This window comes from Ranitomeya variabilis, chromosome 4, assembly GCF_051348905.1.
Source record: "Ranitomeya variabilis isolate aRanVar5 chromosome 4, aRanVar5.hap1, whole genome shotgun sequence".
Lineage (NCBI taxonomy): Eukaryota > Metazoa > Chordata > Amphibia > Anura > Dendrobatidae > Ranitomeya > Ranitomeya variabilis.
The window spans coordinates 264,994,170-265,012,014 of NC_135235.1; the positions used below are offsets into that span (position 1 = coordinate 264,994,170).

The 17,845-nt window shown below is 42.8% G+C and overlaps 2 long non-coding RNA genes across 3 annotated transcripts in view; one reads left to right on the plus strand and one right to left on the minus strand.

Annotated features, from left to right (window-relative positions):
* Positions 1 to 3,537, plus strand: part of LOC143764350 (uncharacterized) — a 29,494-nt gene extending 25,957 nt beyond the window's left edge. Inside the window, exons 2-3 of the long non-coding RNA XR_013213162.1 lie at positions 2,470 to 2,599; positions 2,730 to 3,537. This is a non-coding gene — a long non-coding RNA (uncharacterized LOC143764350). The remainder of the gene's footprint in view (positions 1 to 2,469; positions 2,600 to 2,729) is intronic.
* Positions 3,538 to 6,911: 3,374 nt separating this feature from the next.
* On the minus strand, positions 6,912 to 13,297 carry LOC143764343 (uncharacterized). Of its 2 annotated transcripts, XR_013213151.1 has the most exons (4): positions 13,231 to 13,297; positions 11,568 to 11,774; positions 11,260 to 11,326; positions 6,912 to 7,541 (listed from the first exon to the last, which is right to left on the minus strand). It is a non-coding gene; the product is annotated as an uncharacterized LOC143764343 (long non-coding RNA). The 2 variants fall into 2 exon arrangements; XR_013213150.1 differs by lacking the exon at positions 13,231 to 13,297 and having other exon boundaries at positions 11,568 to 11,874.
* Positions 13,298 to 17,845: the final 4,548 nt, after the last annotated feature.

Below are 17,845 nucleotides of genomic sequence, written 5' to 3' on the forward strand. Positions count from 1 at the left end.
GTGACCCACGGAAATGATATTCTCACCACCATAATGTAACACGCATCGTATAACTAGGCAAAGAAAAATCAAGATCAAAACTGCAAAATGGGAGCAAAATGATTAGGGGCAATACATTTCAAATGTTAAAAAAAAGGACACAGTTGCTCAGATTAAGGCCGGCGTCACACTAGCGATTTTTACGGATGTATGAGAGGTGCAGAAAATACAGATTGCATACGGTACAATGATTCTCTATGGCCCAGCTCCTATCTGCCGTATTTTACAGATCTGTATTATACTGTCTTGTACGGCCGTAGAAAAATCGCAGCATGCTGCGTTTGTCACCGTATTGCGCAAAAAAAATCGCCAATGAAAGTCTATGGGGGCGAGAAAAATACGGATTACACAGGGACCATGCGTGTGACTTGCGAGAAATACGCAGCGGTGTTCTCTAGAAAAGCCGGTAATTCATTACGGTGTACAGTAAAATCACACTGACAGAATAGAATAGAATGAATAAATGTGTACACATAGAATAGGTATATATATATATATATATATGTCAGTGAGACACATATACACTCACCGGCCACTTTATTAGGTACACCTGTCCAACTTCTTGTTAACACTTAATTTCTAATCAGCCAATCACATGGCGGCAACTCAGTGCATTTAGGCATGTAGACATGGTCAAGACAATCTCCTGCAGTTCAAACCGAGCATCAGTATGGGGAAGAAAGGTGATTTGAGTGCCTTTGAACGTGGCATGGTTGTTGGTGCCAGAAGGGCTGGTCTGAGTATTTCAGAAACTGCTGATCTACTGGGATTTTCACGCACAACCATCTCTAGGGTTTACAGAGAATGGTCCGAAAAAGAAAAAAAATCCAGTGAGCGGCAGTTCTGTGGGCGGAAATGCCTTGTTGATGCCAGAGGTCAGAGGAGAATGGGCAGACTGGTTCGAGCTGATAGAAAGGCAACAGTGACTCAAATCGCCACCCGTTACAACCAAGGTAGGCCTAAGAGCATCTCTGAACGCACAGTGCGTCGAACTTTGAGGCAGATGGGCTACAGCAGCAGAAGACCACACCGGGTACCACCGGGTTTCAGCTAAGAACAGGAAACTGAGGCTACAATTTGTACAAGCTCATCGAAATTGGACAGTAGAAGATTGGAAAAACGTTGCTTGGTCTGATGAGTCTCGATTTCTGCTGCGACATTCGGATGGTAGGGTCAGAATTTGGCGTAAACAACATGAAAGCATGGATCCATCCTGCCTTGTATGGAGCATCTTTGGGATGTGCAGCCGACAAATCTGCGGCAACTGTGTGATGCCATCATGTCAATATGGACCAAAATCTCTGAGGAATGCTTCCAGCACCTTGTTGAATCTATGCCACGAAGAATTGAGGCAGTTCTGAAGGCAAAAGGGGGTCCAACACGTTACTAGCATGGTGTACCTAATAAAGTGGCCGGTGAGTGTATATATATTTATATTTCATACAGCGCTAGATATCATAAAAGCCGGTAATTCAGTTGCCGGCTTTTCATTTCTCCTTCACAAACCCGACAGGATATGAGACATGGTTTACATACAGTAAACCATCTCATATCCCTTTTTTTTTTTGCATATTCCACACTACAAATGTTAGTAGTGTGTATGTGCAAAATTTGGGCGCTGTATCTGCTAAAATAAAGGGTTAAATCGCTGAAAAAATTGGCGTGGGCTCCCGCGCAATTTTCTCCACCAGAGTGGTAAAGCCAGTGACTGAGGGCAGATATTAATAGCCTAGAGAGGGTCCATGGTTATTGGCCCCCCCCTGGCTAAAAACATCTGCCCCCAGCCACCCCAGAAAAGGCACATCTGGAAGATGCGCCTATTCTGGCACTTGGCCACTCTCTTCCCACTCCCGTGTAGTGGTGGGATATGGGGTAATGAATGGTTAATGTCACCTTGCTATTGTAAGGTGACATTAAGCCAGATTAATAATGGAGAGGCGTCAATTATGACACCTATCCATTATTAATCCAATCATACGAAATGGTTAATAAAACACACACACACATTATTTGAAAGTATTGTAATGAAATAAAGACACAGGGTGTTTTAATATTTTATTATACTCGTAATCCACCTGATGACCCTCGTCCTGTAAAAAAGGTAAAATAAAAAATCAACAATATCCCATACCTTCCGTCGTTCCGTCAGTCCCACGATGTAAATCCATCTGAAGGGGTTAAATCATTTTACAGCCAGGAGCTGTGCTAATGCAGATAATGATAACAGAAAGTAATAGCAGACTGTAGATTCACAAACAATAGGAAAGGGATTCCCCTGCTGTAAATTATTCATGTATTTCCTGTAACCCTTGTACTGAAACTCCCTTTGTAATAATATTCTCAACTCATAATCTCAAGGTGTAGAAGTTTATTTTTATGAGGATTCCGCTAAAGCCTGCTACATATCACGTAGTCTCAATCTGTTATCAGCACGTACCGCCCTGATCTCTAGATCACTCTGCTTAGAGGAAAATGTGAGACCTCAACAGGAATTCTGTCATCTGTGAAGCCGCATGGAGTCAGGAGATCGGCCAGTCACCATCGGGATCTAAAATATACTGTATGTATAAATATAATTCCTTTTATATAAAGGGGGATCTTTTCGTGGCTGATTAATCTCCTGAATCACATAGTGATTTAATAATATTTTTGTGTTCATGTTTATTCTGCATGGTTGTTTCTTCTTCCAGGATCTGTCACGAATGTGCTGCACCCTGCTGGGACCTGTTGTGGGTCTGGGATCAGAACATCACAGAGATTGACTGATCACAGGTCTTCTTTGGAGTCTACACGGCCATTCACATGAGTGGTGCCGGTTTATTGTTTCTTATGGTATGGAAGGGGTTAAGAGTTCCTGGTTTAAATCTGCTGAGATTCCACTTCACTTTTGGCTCAGGTTCTTCTCAATAGGATCACACCCCTTCATTATTTAAACCTACTTTTGGCTTCCTCTTTTGCCAGCAATAGAGTTTCTATCCTGACCCTGACTTCTCTGGAGAAAGACGTTCCTGAAGAAGCTGTTGTGTCTTTCATTGAAGCCATGGAGTTCTATTTGGCTGTGCGTTTCTCTTGCTTGTCTCCTTCCCTGTGTTGTTTTGTTGTAGTAGTAAGACCAGCATCTTGCTGTTAATCTCATTAGCCAGAGCCACTCCCAGGGTCAGCCAGGGCTTAGACATGTGACGCCGCACGGGGGGAAGGACCCATCTAGGGCGATAGGGAGAGCAGGATTTCAAATTTATAGGAGTGTTGAGAGGTATCCATCTCCCCCTCTCTCAATCACCAGAGCCCTCCCTTTCCCCCTCTCCCTTTGTCCCGCTTGCTGGGCATCTCCCTGCACTGACGTGACAGTACAACACATTTTATTTTATGAAGATGTCAGCTACCATTACACACGTGCCTACCAGGAGAACTACAACCAACAAGTCAAATATCACAGCGATACCAATAATTAAAGTATAATAAACTTTAATAAGTACAATTGATAAAAACAGCAATGTACAGATACAGTGGGGCAAAAAAGTATTTAGTCAGTCAGCAATAGTGCAAGTTCCACCACTTAAAAAGATGAGAGGCGTCTGTAATTTACATCATAGGTAGACCTCAACTATGGGAGACAAACTGAGAAAAAAAAATCCAGAAAATCACATTGTCTGTTTTTTTATCATTTTATTTGCATATTATGCTGGAAAATAAGTATTTGGTCAGAAACAAACAATCAAGATTTCTGGCTCTCACAGACCTGTAACTTCTTCTTTAAGAGTCTCCTCTTTCCTCCACTCATTACCTGTAGTAATGGCACCTGTTTAAACTTGTTATCAGTATAAAAAGACACCTGTGCACACCCTCAAACAGTCTGACTCCAAACTCCACTATGGTGAAGACCAAAGAGCTGTCAAAGGACACCAGAAACAAAATTGTAGCCCTGCACCAGGCTGGGAAGACTGAATCTGCAATAGCCAACCAGCTTGGAGTGAAGAAATCAACAGTGGGAGCAATAATTAGAAAATGGAAGACATTCAAGACCACTGATAATCTCCCTCGATCTGGGGCTCCACGCAAAATCCCACCCCGTGGGGTCAGAATGATCACAAGAACGGTGAGCAAAAATCCCAGAACCACGCGGGGGGACCTAGTGAATGAACTGCAGAGAGCTGGGACCAATGTAACAAGGCCTACCATAAGTAACACACTACGCCACCATGGACTCAGATCCTGCAGTGCCAGACGTGTCCCACTGCTTAAGCCAGTACATGTCCGGGCCCGTCTGAAGTTTGCTAGAGAGCATTTGGATGATCCAGAGGAGTTTTGGGAGAATGTCCTATGGTCTGATGAAACCAAACTGGAACTGTTTGGTAGAAACACAACTTGTCGTGTTTGGAGGAAAAAGAATACTGAGTTGCATCCATCAAACACCATACCTACTGTAAAGCATGGTGGTGGAAACATCATGCTTTGGGGCTGTTTCTCTGCAAAGGGGCCAGGACGACTGATCCGGGTACATGAAAGAATAAATGGGGCCATGTAACGTGAGATTTTGAGTGCAAACCTCCTTCCATCAGCAAGGGCATTGAAGATGAAACGTGGCTGGGTCTTTCAACATGACAATGATCCAAAGCACACCGCCAGGGCAACGAAGGAGTGGCTTCGTAAGAAGCATTTCAAGGTCCTGGAGTGGCCTAGCCAGTCTCCAGATCTCAACCCTATAGAAAACCTTTGGAGGGAGTTGAAAGTCCGTGTTGCCAAGCAAAAAGCCAAAAACATCACTGCTCTAGAGGAGATCTGCATGGAGGAATGGGCCAACATACCAACAACAGTGTGTGGCAACCTTGTGAAGACTTACAGAAAACGTTTGACCTCTGTCATTGCCAACAAAGGATATTTTACAAAGTATTGAGATGAAATTTTGTTTCTGACCAAATACTTATTTTCCACCATAATATGCAAATAAAATGATAAAAAAACAGACAATGTGATTTTCTGGATTTTTTTTTTCTCAGTTTGTCTCCCATAGTTGAGGTCTACCTATGATGTAAATTACAGACGCCTCTCATCTTTTTAAGTGGTGGAACTTGCACTATTGCTGACTGACTAAATACTTTTTTGCCCCACTGTAAATCCAGCAGTAATGACAAGGATTAAAATTAGTGGAAGAGCACCCGTGGATACCCCATTAATAAAAGTATAATGTATAAATCACAGGTCAATATGGGGTAAAAGTAAGTATGAATCAGTATACAAAAAATATTAATAATATACCGATGTGAAGGTTTCAATACCAAGAAAAGCTAGTGTAGCCCACAGGGAGGTAAAGGAAAACAAATGTGGATTGGCTGTTGTGCTAAGCTTACCCATCAAACAACCGACGCACGTTTCACAATTGCTTGTGACCCCTGACAAAGCATTCATTAAATGCGCTTTTCTTGATATTGAAATCGCAGATTAATATAGAATAAAAGTAAATATGAATCAACGTTCAAAAAGATATAAACATCAACCTATGTAAAGGTTTCAATACAAAGAAACGCAAGTATATTTATCTGTGATTTATACATTATACCTTGTATTAATGGGGTACTCACAGGTGCTCACCCACTAATTTTAATCCGTGTCTGTACTTCCGAATTTATCTGTAAATTTTTTTTTATTTTTATCAATTGCACTTAAATAAGTTTATTATTTTAATTATTAGTCTGAATAATTTTGTCCTTGCACAAGCTCCCTTTTTTGCTGTATATATTCAGCTGAAAACATTATTATATTCTTTCTCTGTTAAATAAAAGAACAATAAAACATAATGAACAATTAAAAAAATTAAGAAAATATGAAGATGGACTAATGGGAGATATTTATAACTAAAATGTAATCATTAAAGGGGTCGTCAAGCAAAATAATTAAAATTGCTGCTGATAGAGGAGTATGTGACCAGACCAGCTCATCAGCCTTCAATAGAAAAACATCTTTCCCATGTGAGGGGTTTTAGAATTAGAGGAAGCTAATTGACTGGTCTGGTCATATGCTTCTCCATCTGCAGCAATTTTATGGCTGAAGTGCTGAAAACTGTACTAATAGGAGAATGTGGCCAACGCCTTTAACTAGAGGAGGACATATCTGCTTCTAAATGGTTTATTGGCTTGAGGATATCATAGCTGTTTGTAAATATTTAATTAACTAGAGGATAGCTTAGTTTTAAAGGGATAATATGAATTTCTCACTACATACACACATGGCTCTCAGCATCTACAGTGAAGACATAACTTACCTTTATGGCTGCTTTCTCTAGATTCCTCCTCTTCTTAATGCTTCATAATATAACAAACTCCTTGTTACATTACAACATAAAAAACCCATCCAGAATTAAATTAATGAAGTGAAACTTCAGCATAGATTTCCCTAGGTATGTACACACTGTCCACAGTCTGGACGCACAGAAGTAGCTCAGATGCAGGAAGTCTTACAAAGCTGTCAAAATAGTTAAACAGCAGAGAGCCCGACTTCAGAAGATATGCTGCAACAACCAGCAGTAGCCATTAAGCAATGTACTGGGCTGCTGTGGTCCGTGCCATACATTGCTTATATCCTTTAAATGCTGGAGCAGATTTCATCTGATTGACAGTAGTGCTGGTTGTCAGACCCCCACCAATTTCATATCTATGACCTTTTCCAAAGGTAGGTCATACATTGTTTATTCTTGGACAACCCCTTTACTTACCACATTTGAGAGGAAGTATTTTACTATTCAATATCAAGTATATCTGAGAAAATTTTTATATTTTGTTTGTTGAGTTTTTGAAGTTTCCCAGGAAGTTATAGGTCCTCTATAAGGGTAACAATACTATTTATGACGATGCCACCATGATTTATGAAGACACAGAGATTACTAATGAGCTTTATTGATCTTTTTGATGAGTGTAATTGAGTATTATATGCATAGTCACTGACAGACATAGTGGATAATTGAATATTTGAGCACTGAGAGTTTACTCATCATCATCTGTATACATTGAAAGAAACCTCTGCAGAAATTTGTGCACAGAAAATGGTGGGGATCGAGAAATTCCGACAACTTTGATCCTTTTTGGGTTCCAAATACAATCTTCTTCTAATCCGCTGCTCACCATGCCAGAGTACTCAGGCACCCATGCAGTATCATACCCTTTCTCATGCCAGCGTTTCTGCAGTGGATGGTTTTGGTACTCTATCATCTTTACTCTACCCACATTCACCCTCAGCCTCAAGATGACCTGATTCCATCGATCTTCCAAAGGATACCGAGCGGCTTTCTCTATATCTCTGCTGACATAGACTCCTGGACCTAACATGCCATTACGTGACCTCTTAAAACCATTCTGAATAATCTGCAAGGCTGCCTCCAATGTGGTGCCATGATACATCTTATAAATCATTCCGTTTCTTGGGATATCATTGCTGTTAAGTCTGAATTCACGGAAGTTAGGTAGGGTCTCTGCTTCCCAAAAATCTTCATCATATGCATAAGCCATTCCCTAAAAAATATATATATTTATTAGGCTCATATTGTAAAGCTACTGTTTTTGTCTAAAACTACACATTTAAAGGCATTGGCAGACCGATTTCTAGGTCAAGGTCATCAAGTGCAACCTTACATTACTTGTAGGCAAAATAAATTAGTTATATTATAATTGCATTATTTAAACACTTAATAGCATCAGAGATGCAAGGGAAGCTATTTGGGGCAATTACCTCTGGCACAAAGAGATAGAGATGAGTAGACTACATATGACAAGGTTCTCTGTATGTCAAGAGTATGGGTGTAACTGTGTGTAACTATATGGGTGTATATCTCATCTGGGAAGTAGATTCTCAAAGCCTTCGGTCAAGAAGAGCAGGTGGTATTCAGAAGGGACTGAAGATGTGGGTGCAACAAGATGGTCTGATTGGAATCTCAGAGGCTGTAAAGACTGGACAACCACTGGAGAGGTAGAGCAGAAGTAGTAGAGCAAAACAGGAGCAGGAGATTCACTTAAGTGAAGAAGCAGGATCCTCTGTAACAAAATCGAGTAGGTCAGTAGGCACATACACCTCAACAAACTTGGTGCTAAAGTGATCAATGACCGTCCGAACTTTGAAAAGTTTGTCAAAGTTGGGGTAATCCTAGGGAGGACACCACGCATTATCATTGCACTGAAAAAATTTGGGGATGACCTCAAAACGTTTACGGGTCATGGCCATGTGGAACAGTGGAGTGTTATTCAAAACTTCAACAGTCCAATATTGCCGAAGGTCTGGCTTCTTCATTAACAATATGTGAAAGACCAGGCCCCAAAACGTTTTAATTTCTACTGCGTCTACAGGAGTCCAATTAGAAAATTATGATGGGATTACAAGTTTGTCTCAGCCACCATGAGGTTTACAAAATCCTCAGAAAAATAAACTTTGAAAAAGGCTATTTCTGTGAGGCTGGTGGTGTCAAATTGGATTCCTAATTGCGCTTCAAAATCAGGAACCTTTGGCTCATAGTTTTCAAGGGGTGAGGTCTATACAGGGTCAGTAACAGTGGGCGCTGGTTCATTTTTTGTCCTGGGGCATCTACGTGGCAGTTCTGTATTACTTGAGGAAGAGGATGAGTCTGAAAAATAAAGGAAGGTGGGCAATAAAAATGCGTGGGAGGACATTTTTTTCACATTTGCGATGTTTGTATGTGTACTAAATTTTATTCAGATGTAAGTGTAAGTACTTGATGTAAATTTTTTTTTATTATTTAGAAGAGAAAAAAATGTAATCCTATCAACTAATCAAAAAAAAAAAAAAAAAAACAGCAGGAGATCGGTCAGTGATGTGTTTTTGATCCGCTCTTTACGGATACACTGATGTGATTCTTATTTCCATACCGACGCTAACCCTAACACAATTCAGTAAAAAAAATACAGTAGTAGACGATGATTACTAAGGTATATTGTTTTTTTTACTGTCCCTAATCTAAATTATTTTTTATTTCTCTTTAAAAAAAAAAAAAACAACAACAACAACGGAAGGTTGATCATTGATAAAAGTCAATTTTTGTTTTTACACTCTTCACACAAAAAAAAACTGGAGATCGATCAGTGATCAGTGTGGCTTTTCGCTCTTTATGGCTGTAGGATGGACGCACAGATGATTTTTCTTTTCGCTCGGGCACTGACTCAATTCAGTCCCTAATTTAATCCTATCAACTAATGTAAATGATTTTTTACTCAATTCTTTTTTCACAAAAAATAAAAAAAAACAACCGAAGGTATGTCAATTATGTTCGTCACCGACCAGCACTTGATGATTGTGGGACGCACACGTGGATGTGGTGCAAAAAGGGGATAAAAATGTTACACAGTAAAGAAGAATTCCTTGCCAAAAGCGAGCATGGTGCTAAATCAGTGATTACATCTGATCAGCGGCTTGGCTGCTGCAGGATGCACACACGAAGTGGTAAAAAGGTGGGGGAGATGGACAGGGACAAAAAAAATCCTGGAAAACATTGAGCATGGACATTGATCAGTGATTTGCATCAATTATCAACGCTCGGTGGTTGCAGGATGCACAAAAAAGAAAAAAACTGCCAAAAATCGAGCAATCAAGTACTGATCAGCGCTCAGTGGCAGAACGGGGGGTGGGAAGGGAGGAAGAGGGGGCAAGATAGGGGAAAGGAGGACGAGGGGAAGAGGGTGATTGGGGTGGATTAGGAAAGATAAGGCAAGGATCAGGGAGGGATCAGGAACTCTTTATTTCTTCTTTTCCCAGCACATTGCATCAGATCACCACAGTGACTGCTCTGTAACGTCCCCAAGCTGGAATGAGGAAGTTCAGAGTGGTCACTGTGGGATCAGATCGCGCTGTGCTCTCTGATTGGTGCGATCGATCTCATCATCGATCGCACCAATCAGAGCTACCCTTGGTGATTCCATGGTTGCTATGCTCCAGACTATTATCAGTGCTCTTACAGCACAGATCCTAGGCTGAACATCAGTGTCTCAGGCAATCTGATTGCCCGAAACACTGAAAACTCTGTAATTGGCTGTTCAGAATTAAACAACCAATCACAGTGATTGTAGTTGAGGGGAAGCGGCCGCCACCGCCATGTGCCTTGCTTCAAGATGGCACTGTCTCCCCTTGCTCCCACTAGGAAATACCAAGCTAAACGGGGACCACATAGCCTGATCTGCACCCCAGACTCAATATACAAAACAGGTACTGGCTTTCATGCACCCACATATTGATAGTTCGTAATACCCCCTCGTGTTCACTTTACTTTATTTTTTACATTCTCTGGTCACTTTACAACTGTAGGCTTGATCCCAGCTGGAACTACGTTCATATTGCACTGGCGAGTACCTAGACCATACCAGTTTGGTTAGTATTTATAGCTTTGGGGGATTTTTTTTTATGTGGGACTCTAATGGACCTAGCTCCTTCCTGAACTTTGTACACATTGACCCAGGGCACTATCTTTGGTCACCTTATTTCAGAAGGATATTATCCTAGCTCTAACCAGGCCGCAGTAACTCTACACGACATCTTATGTCCTAGGGGGCGATTCGCCAGTTAGCATCCCTACAAACACAGATTTCGGATGCACAGTTCTTTCATTACAATTTTACTATGTATTATCCGTTGCAGGTTACATAACTGCGTCCTTTACCAGACTCACCGAGCACACAGTGTCCTTACTGTAATGAATTCTGTTTGGGTATGTTCGCTTGTTTTTTCCGTCTCAATACTATACACTGTATCTCTTCGAACCATTCCCCTTGATCTCAGGTCCTTCTTAGTTCCATGTACCTTACACGATATATGTCCTTGGCATTTGATGGATATGCCCTACCATGACCATTAGCGTTTGACATGCATTCATCTATGTAAATATGTAAATATGTGTATAATTGTCCCTTTTTGTAATTTTGTTTGTTTCTCTGCTTGTTACAGCGATTTTGTGATCAAGGCCACGGGCTGGCCGAAACGTTAATTATCGCCTATCGCTATTATCACGAACTTTTATCTGAATAAACTTTTGATATAAGCAACTAGAAGTTTACGAGTGCAGTGATCTTTTTACTACAGCATTCTAGCTATGACATACCCAGTACATCTAAGGTCGGTAAGGGATTAAAAAAAAAATCTGCCATCACTTCCTAAAGTAGAAAAACTCAGTTTATGTTTTACATTTCTTGAGACGCTTGGTAAACTAAGGACATTATCCTACAAGGACTGTACCTCGTGTCTCCGGTGGAATGATAGTTTCCAAGTCTTGATCACGTCTTTGTTTTTCTTTAGCAGGAAACTGCAATATGTTAATAAGAAGACAGTGAAAGCTAAAAACATCACGCAATTAGTATACATGCACATAATAGTTGATAATTCACCTCCCTGCACGGGGACAGGGTGACAATAAAAATATATATATATCATAGGTTGCAGCAGCACTGATAAACAAGGAATTCAAGTCCTTCCTATTGACATTGCCTCCTTCATCACGTGAAATTACCAGGGCAGGAAATGCCTGTGGTCTTTCATGTACTTACGAGAGTTCCCCTGCTGCCGGAGAGGTGGGGAACACACAGAACTAAATTCTCATGAAGATTTTCTTACTTTCGTTTCTAAAATGTTAAATCCAGGAGGCGTAACCAGAAAGAGGATTTTCTGATGTGTACATAGGTGAACTGAGTGGATGAACTCTGAGCAGCTCGCTCATCGCTGGCAAACGTTCATTGGGCGTCCAGTCCTAATCTCTAAGGCAAACAAAAAAATGCAAATCATAACAATAATTCATAAGCGTGAACAGACCGGGAAGGTGTTTGAATTTTTTTTTTTAACCATTTTAATATCATCCTTTATTTTTTCAACTACGTGAGGATTTGATCAGGCAATGACCTGTATAATGCAAAATGAAGAGACTTCAGCTCCACGAACTGTGATTCTTTATTCACATAAGCAATTTGCAGAACATAAACAGTCAGCGACACAAATTCACATAACCCGCATCAACGCGTTTCAGTTGTCCGGTGATTAAGGGTGCGCAGACACCTGAAACGCGTTGATGCGGGTCGTGTGAATTTATGTCACTGACTGTATGTTCTCCGAATTGCTTATGTGAATAAAGAACCACAGTTCGTGGAGCCGGAGTCTCTTCATTTTGCATTTCCATGCCCTGACAAGGCGCTTCCGGGCTTGGGACATCTTCGAGATGCAATCACGGTGAGCTGGATATTATTTTATCTTTCACTGTTCTGTATTCTCCAATCCTCCAAGTGTATACTCCAGTATTGGACTAATTATGGTCTTCATACCAAGATGGCAGCGATCCTCAGCTTCCATGGCAAACCATTAGCACCCTGTGATCACATTGCAGGAGGGTCGATGCGGGCCACACGGTTGCACCACCGGGATGGCGTGAATTAAATGGTATTGTAAGTAGTGCTGAGCGATACCTTCTGATATTCAAAAGTATCGGTATCAGATTTGATCGGCCAATATCAAAAAAATATCGGATATCGCCGATACCGATACCAATGCAAGTCAATGGGACACAAATATCAGAACGTAAATAAGCTCTTTCTGTGCTTCTATATGCTGTTCCGGAGGGGGGAAGAGTGTGGGCGGTGCGTGGGCGGAGACTGAGTGTCTGTGTCTGCGGGCGGGGTCTGTGAGGGCCTGCCAGGGATCTAATTCTATGCAGGGCTCTATGCGGGCTGCCCAGGCTCGATGCGGCGTGGGGGGGTCTCTGTGCGGCATGGGGGGGGTCTTTGTGCGGCGCGGGGGGTTTCTGTGCGGCGTGGGGGGGTCTCTGTGCGGCATGGGGGGGTCTTTGTGCGGCGTGGGAGGTCTCTGTGCGGCGTGGGGGGTTTCTGTGCGGCGTGGGGGGTCTCTGTGCGGCGTGCTGGGGCTCTGTGCGTGTGTGCAGGCATCATCTGATGGGACTACAAGTCCCAACGGACGATGCCTGCTACACTGACAGTGATTGACACATTAGCCAATGATGGGACAGTAGTAGTCCCATCATCCGGGACTGATGAAAAAATGAAATGAAAAAAAAAAAAATACTCCATACATGCTACATACATACTCCATACATACATACATACTACATACATACATACATACAGTACATACTCCATACATATATACTGCATACATACATACATACATATAGACATACAGTACATTAAACATAGATTACATACTCACCATTACTTGTCATTTTGATCCCCGAAGCCAGTGTCAACCTGTAAAAAATATGAAAAAAACAACCAATATACTCCCTGTCCGCAGAAATCCACGAGTGTCCCACGACGATCTCCCATGGAGAACGGCAGCAACAGCTGTTGCAACCGCTCTCCAGGGGCCCCAGAAACACAATGACGGGAGGAAGGTATTCCTCCGCCGCTGTAAAAAAAAAGTCCCTAGTCTCACTTTATGGCATTGCTGTATGAGAAATTTTCCCAGGCAGCAATTGCCATAAAGTGAAACTTTGAACTCAGGTAACCCCAGTGATACACTGCAGGAGCCATTGTCTCCTGTTAGTGTGTCACTGAGGGTCCTATAGAGCAGTGACATCACCCGATGTCACTGTTCTATAGGGGAGATCGTCGTGGGACACTCGTTATTAATTGGACTACGGCGGACAGGTAGTATGCTGTTTATTATTTTACATTTTTTGCAGGCGCTGAAGTATGGTAAGTATGGTGAAATGAAGAATATTAAAATACTTTTTCCTAATGTGTGCGTGTTTTATTAACCCTTTCTTACTATTGGATTAATAATGGATATTATATTATTAACCCGGCTTAATGTCACCTTACAATAGCAAGGTGACATTAACCCCTTATTACCCCATATCCCACCGCTACACGGGAGTGGGAAGAGAGGGGCTTAGTGCCGGAATTGGCGCATCTTACAGATGTGCCATTTCCGGGGCGGCTGCGGACTGGTATTTGTAGCCGGGGAGGAAGGCAATATCCATGGCCCCTCTCTAGGCTATGAATGTCAGCCCGCAGCTGTCTGCGTAGCCTTTCTGGCTATAAAATATAGGGAGACCCCACGTCATTTTTTGGGGGGTCCCCCTAGTTTAATAGCCAGTAAAGGCTACGCAGACAGCTGTGGGCTGATATTCAAAGCAGACTACAAATATTGGCCCCCGGCCATCAGCTTTCCCCCTCTGGCGCAGAAAATTGCGCGGGAGCCCACGCCGTTTTTTTTCCGTGTTCTTTTGTTTTTTTTAAATTCAACGCTCATAAAGGCCTCTTTCACACTTGCGTCGGTACGGGTCCGTCGCTATGCGTCGGGCTGACGTACCGACACACGTTGTGAAATTTGTGCACGACGTGGCCAGCGGATGCAATTTTTCAACGTATCCGCTGCCCATTCTGAAGTGAGGGGAGGAGGGGGCAGAGTTTCTGCCACGCATGCGCTGTAGAAAATGCCGGACGCAATGGAAAAAAAAACCGTTCACTTGAACGTTTTTCATGCCGACGGTCCGCCAAAACACGACGGATCCGTTGCCTGATGGACTCGATGTGTGGCTAATACAAGTCGATGGGAAAAAAACGCATCCTGCGAGCACATTTGCAGCATCCGTTTTTTTCCGCTAGATCCGTTTTTTCCACCGGATCAGTTTTTTTCCACCGGATCCGTTTTTTTCCGCCGGATCCGTTTTTTCCGCCGGATCCGTTTTTTCTCATAGAGTTGTATTAGCGCCAGATTGCGCCTGATGGCCACACGTTTCATCCGTTTTTTGCAGGATTCATCAAAAAAGCTGTTTCCGCCGGACAGAAAACACATACAGAGGAACGGTTTTACTGTCCGGCGAAAAAACGCACAGAGACGGATTCAGCAAAAAACGGATGAAGCAGATGTGAAATGATGAATCCGGCCTCCGATTCCGTTTTTTCATGCATTTTTCCATTCAAATCATGAACATCTTGTTTATTTATTTCCAAAAACTGCATCAAAACCGGTCAAAAAAACGGAACAAAAACTGCATCAAAAACCACATCAAAAACAGCATCTAAAACTGCATCAAAAACTGCACCAAAAACCAGCATCAAAACCTGCACCAAAAACTACATGTCGTGTTTTGGCGGACCGTCGGCACGAAAAATCGTTCAAGTGAACGTTTTTTTGTCCGTCGCGTCCGCCATTTTCTACCGCGCATGTGCGGCAGAAACTCCGCCCCCCTCTTCCCCGGACTTCAGAATGGGTAGCAGATGCGTTGAAAAACTGAATCCGCTGCCCACGTCGGGCACAAATTTCACAACATGCGTCGGTACGTCGGCCCGACACATAGCGACGGACCCGTACCGACACAAGTGTGAAAGAGGCCTTTATGAGCGTTGAATGTAAAAAAAAAAAAAAAAACGGCGTGGGCTCCCGCGCAATTTTCTGCTCCAGAGGGGGAAAGCCGACGACCGGGGGCCAATATTTGTAGCCTGCTATGAATATCAGCCCGCAGTGGGACCCCCCCAAAAAATGACGTGGGGTCCCCCTATATTTTATAGCCAGAAAGGCTACGCAGACAGCTGCGGGCTGATATTCATAGCCTAGAGAGGGGCCATGGATATTGGCCCCCCAGGCTACAAATACCAGTCTTCAGCTGCCCCGGAAATGGCGCATCTGTAAGATGCGCCAATTCCGGCACTTAGCCCCTCTCTTCCCACTCCCGTGTAGCGGTGGGATATGGGGTAATAAGGGGTTAATGTCACCTTGCTATTGTAAGGTGACATTAAGCCGGGTTAATAACGGAGAGGCGTCAATAAGACGCCTATCCGTTACTAATCCAATAGTAAGAAAGGGTTAATAAAACACGCACAGATTATGAAAAAGTATTTTAATATTCTTCATTTCACCATACCTACCATACTTCAGCGCCTGCAAAAAACGTAAAATAATAAACAGCATACTACCTGTCCGCCGTAGTCCAATTAATAACGAGTGTCCCACGACGATCTCCCCTATAGAACAGTGACATCGGGTGATGTCACTGCTCTATAGGACCCTCAGTGACACACTGACAGGAGACAATGGCTCCTGCAGTGCATCACTGAGAGGTTACCTTAGGACAAAGTCTCACTTTATGGCAATTGCTGCCTGGGAAAATTTCTCATACAGCAATGCCATAAAGTGAGACTAGGGACTTTTTTTTTACAGTGGCGGAGGAATACCTTCCTCCTGTCATTGTGTTTCTGGGGCCCCTGGAGAGCGGTTGCAACAGCTATTGCTGCCGTTCTCCACGGGAGATCGTCGTGGGACACTCGTGGATTTCTGCGGACAGGGAGTATATTGGTTGTTTGTTTTTTTAATATTTTTTACAGGTTGACACTGGCTTCGTGGATCAAAATGACAAGTAATGGTGAGTATGTAATCTATGTTTAATGTACTGTATGTTTATATGTATGTCATGTATGTAATGTATGAATGTACTGTATGTAGTATGTATGTAGTATGTATGTATGCAGTATGTATGTATGGAGTATGTATTTATGGAGTATGTATGTAGCATGTATGCAGTATGTATGTATGTAGTATGTATGCAGTATGTATGTAGTATGTAGCATGTATGTATGTAGTATGTAGCATGTATGTATGTAGCATGTATGTAGCATGTATGTAGTATGTATGTAGCATGTACACTATGTATGTAGTATGTAGCATGTATGTATGTAGCATGTATGTAGCATGCATGTATATAGCATGTATGTATGTAGTATGTAGCATGTATGTAGCATGTATGTATGTAGCATGTATGTAGCATGTATGTATGTAGCATGTAGCATGTATGTATGTAGCATGTATGTATGTAGCATGTATGTAGTATGTATGTAGCATGTATGTATGTAGCATGTATGTCGCATGTGTGGAGTATTTTTTTTTTTTTTTTTTAACATTCAACACATTAGCCGGATGATGGGACTACTACTGTCCCATCATTGGCTAATGTGTCAATCACTGTCATTGTAGCAGGCATAGCCCGATGGGACTTGTAGTCCCATCGGACGATGCCTGCACAGACACAAAGACCCCCGGCAGGCCGAACAGATCCCCCGGCAAGCCGCACAGACCCCGGAAAGGCCGCACAGACCCCCCGGCAGGCCGTACAGACCCACCGGCAGGCCGTACAGACCCCGGAGAGGCCGCACAGACCCCCCGGCAGGCCGTACAGACCCCCCCGGCAAGCCGCACAGACCCCGGAGAGGCCGCACAGACCCCCCGGCAGGCCGTACAGACCCCCCGGCAGGCACGCAGACCACCCACGGTCCCGCACAGAGCCCGCCCCCACTGAGACACGCAGTCTCCGCCCACGCACCGCCCACACTCCATTATACTGCATTTTTGCACTGTGGGAACTTCCGATTCCAATTTCCGATATCGCAGAAATATCGGAACTCGGTATCGGAATTCCGATACAGCGAATATCGGCCGATACCCGATATTTGCAGTATCGGAATGCTCAACACTAATTGTAACTGATAGACATCATAATTTAATGGGTAAAAAGAAGCGACACCTTTCTTTATGGAGTAGATTCAGCTCACGAGCTCGATCCACACACCCAGACATACACCATGATGGATATACAGTAGACTGTATGTTATGGGGCGTCAAGGGGATAAAGAAGTCATCCAACATCTGAAATGATAGGTGCACAAGACTGGATTCTCTCCATCCGAGAAAAAACGGTCCGATTATACTGATCAGAGTTTGATCAGTTTTTCTCGGAGGTGGAGAGAAAAAAAAAAAAAAAGTTTCTCCACCTTCTCCATTTTGTCAGTCCAGGAAAAATGGGACCATAGTTGGATATCATGTT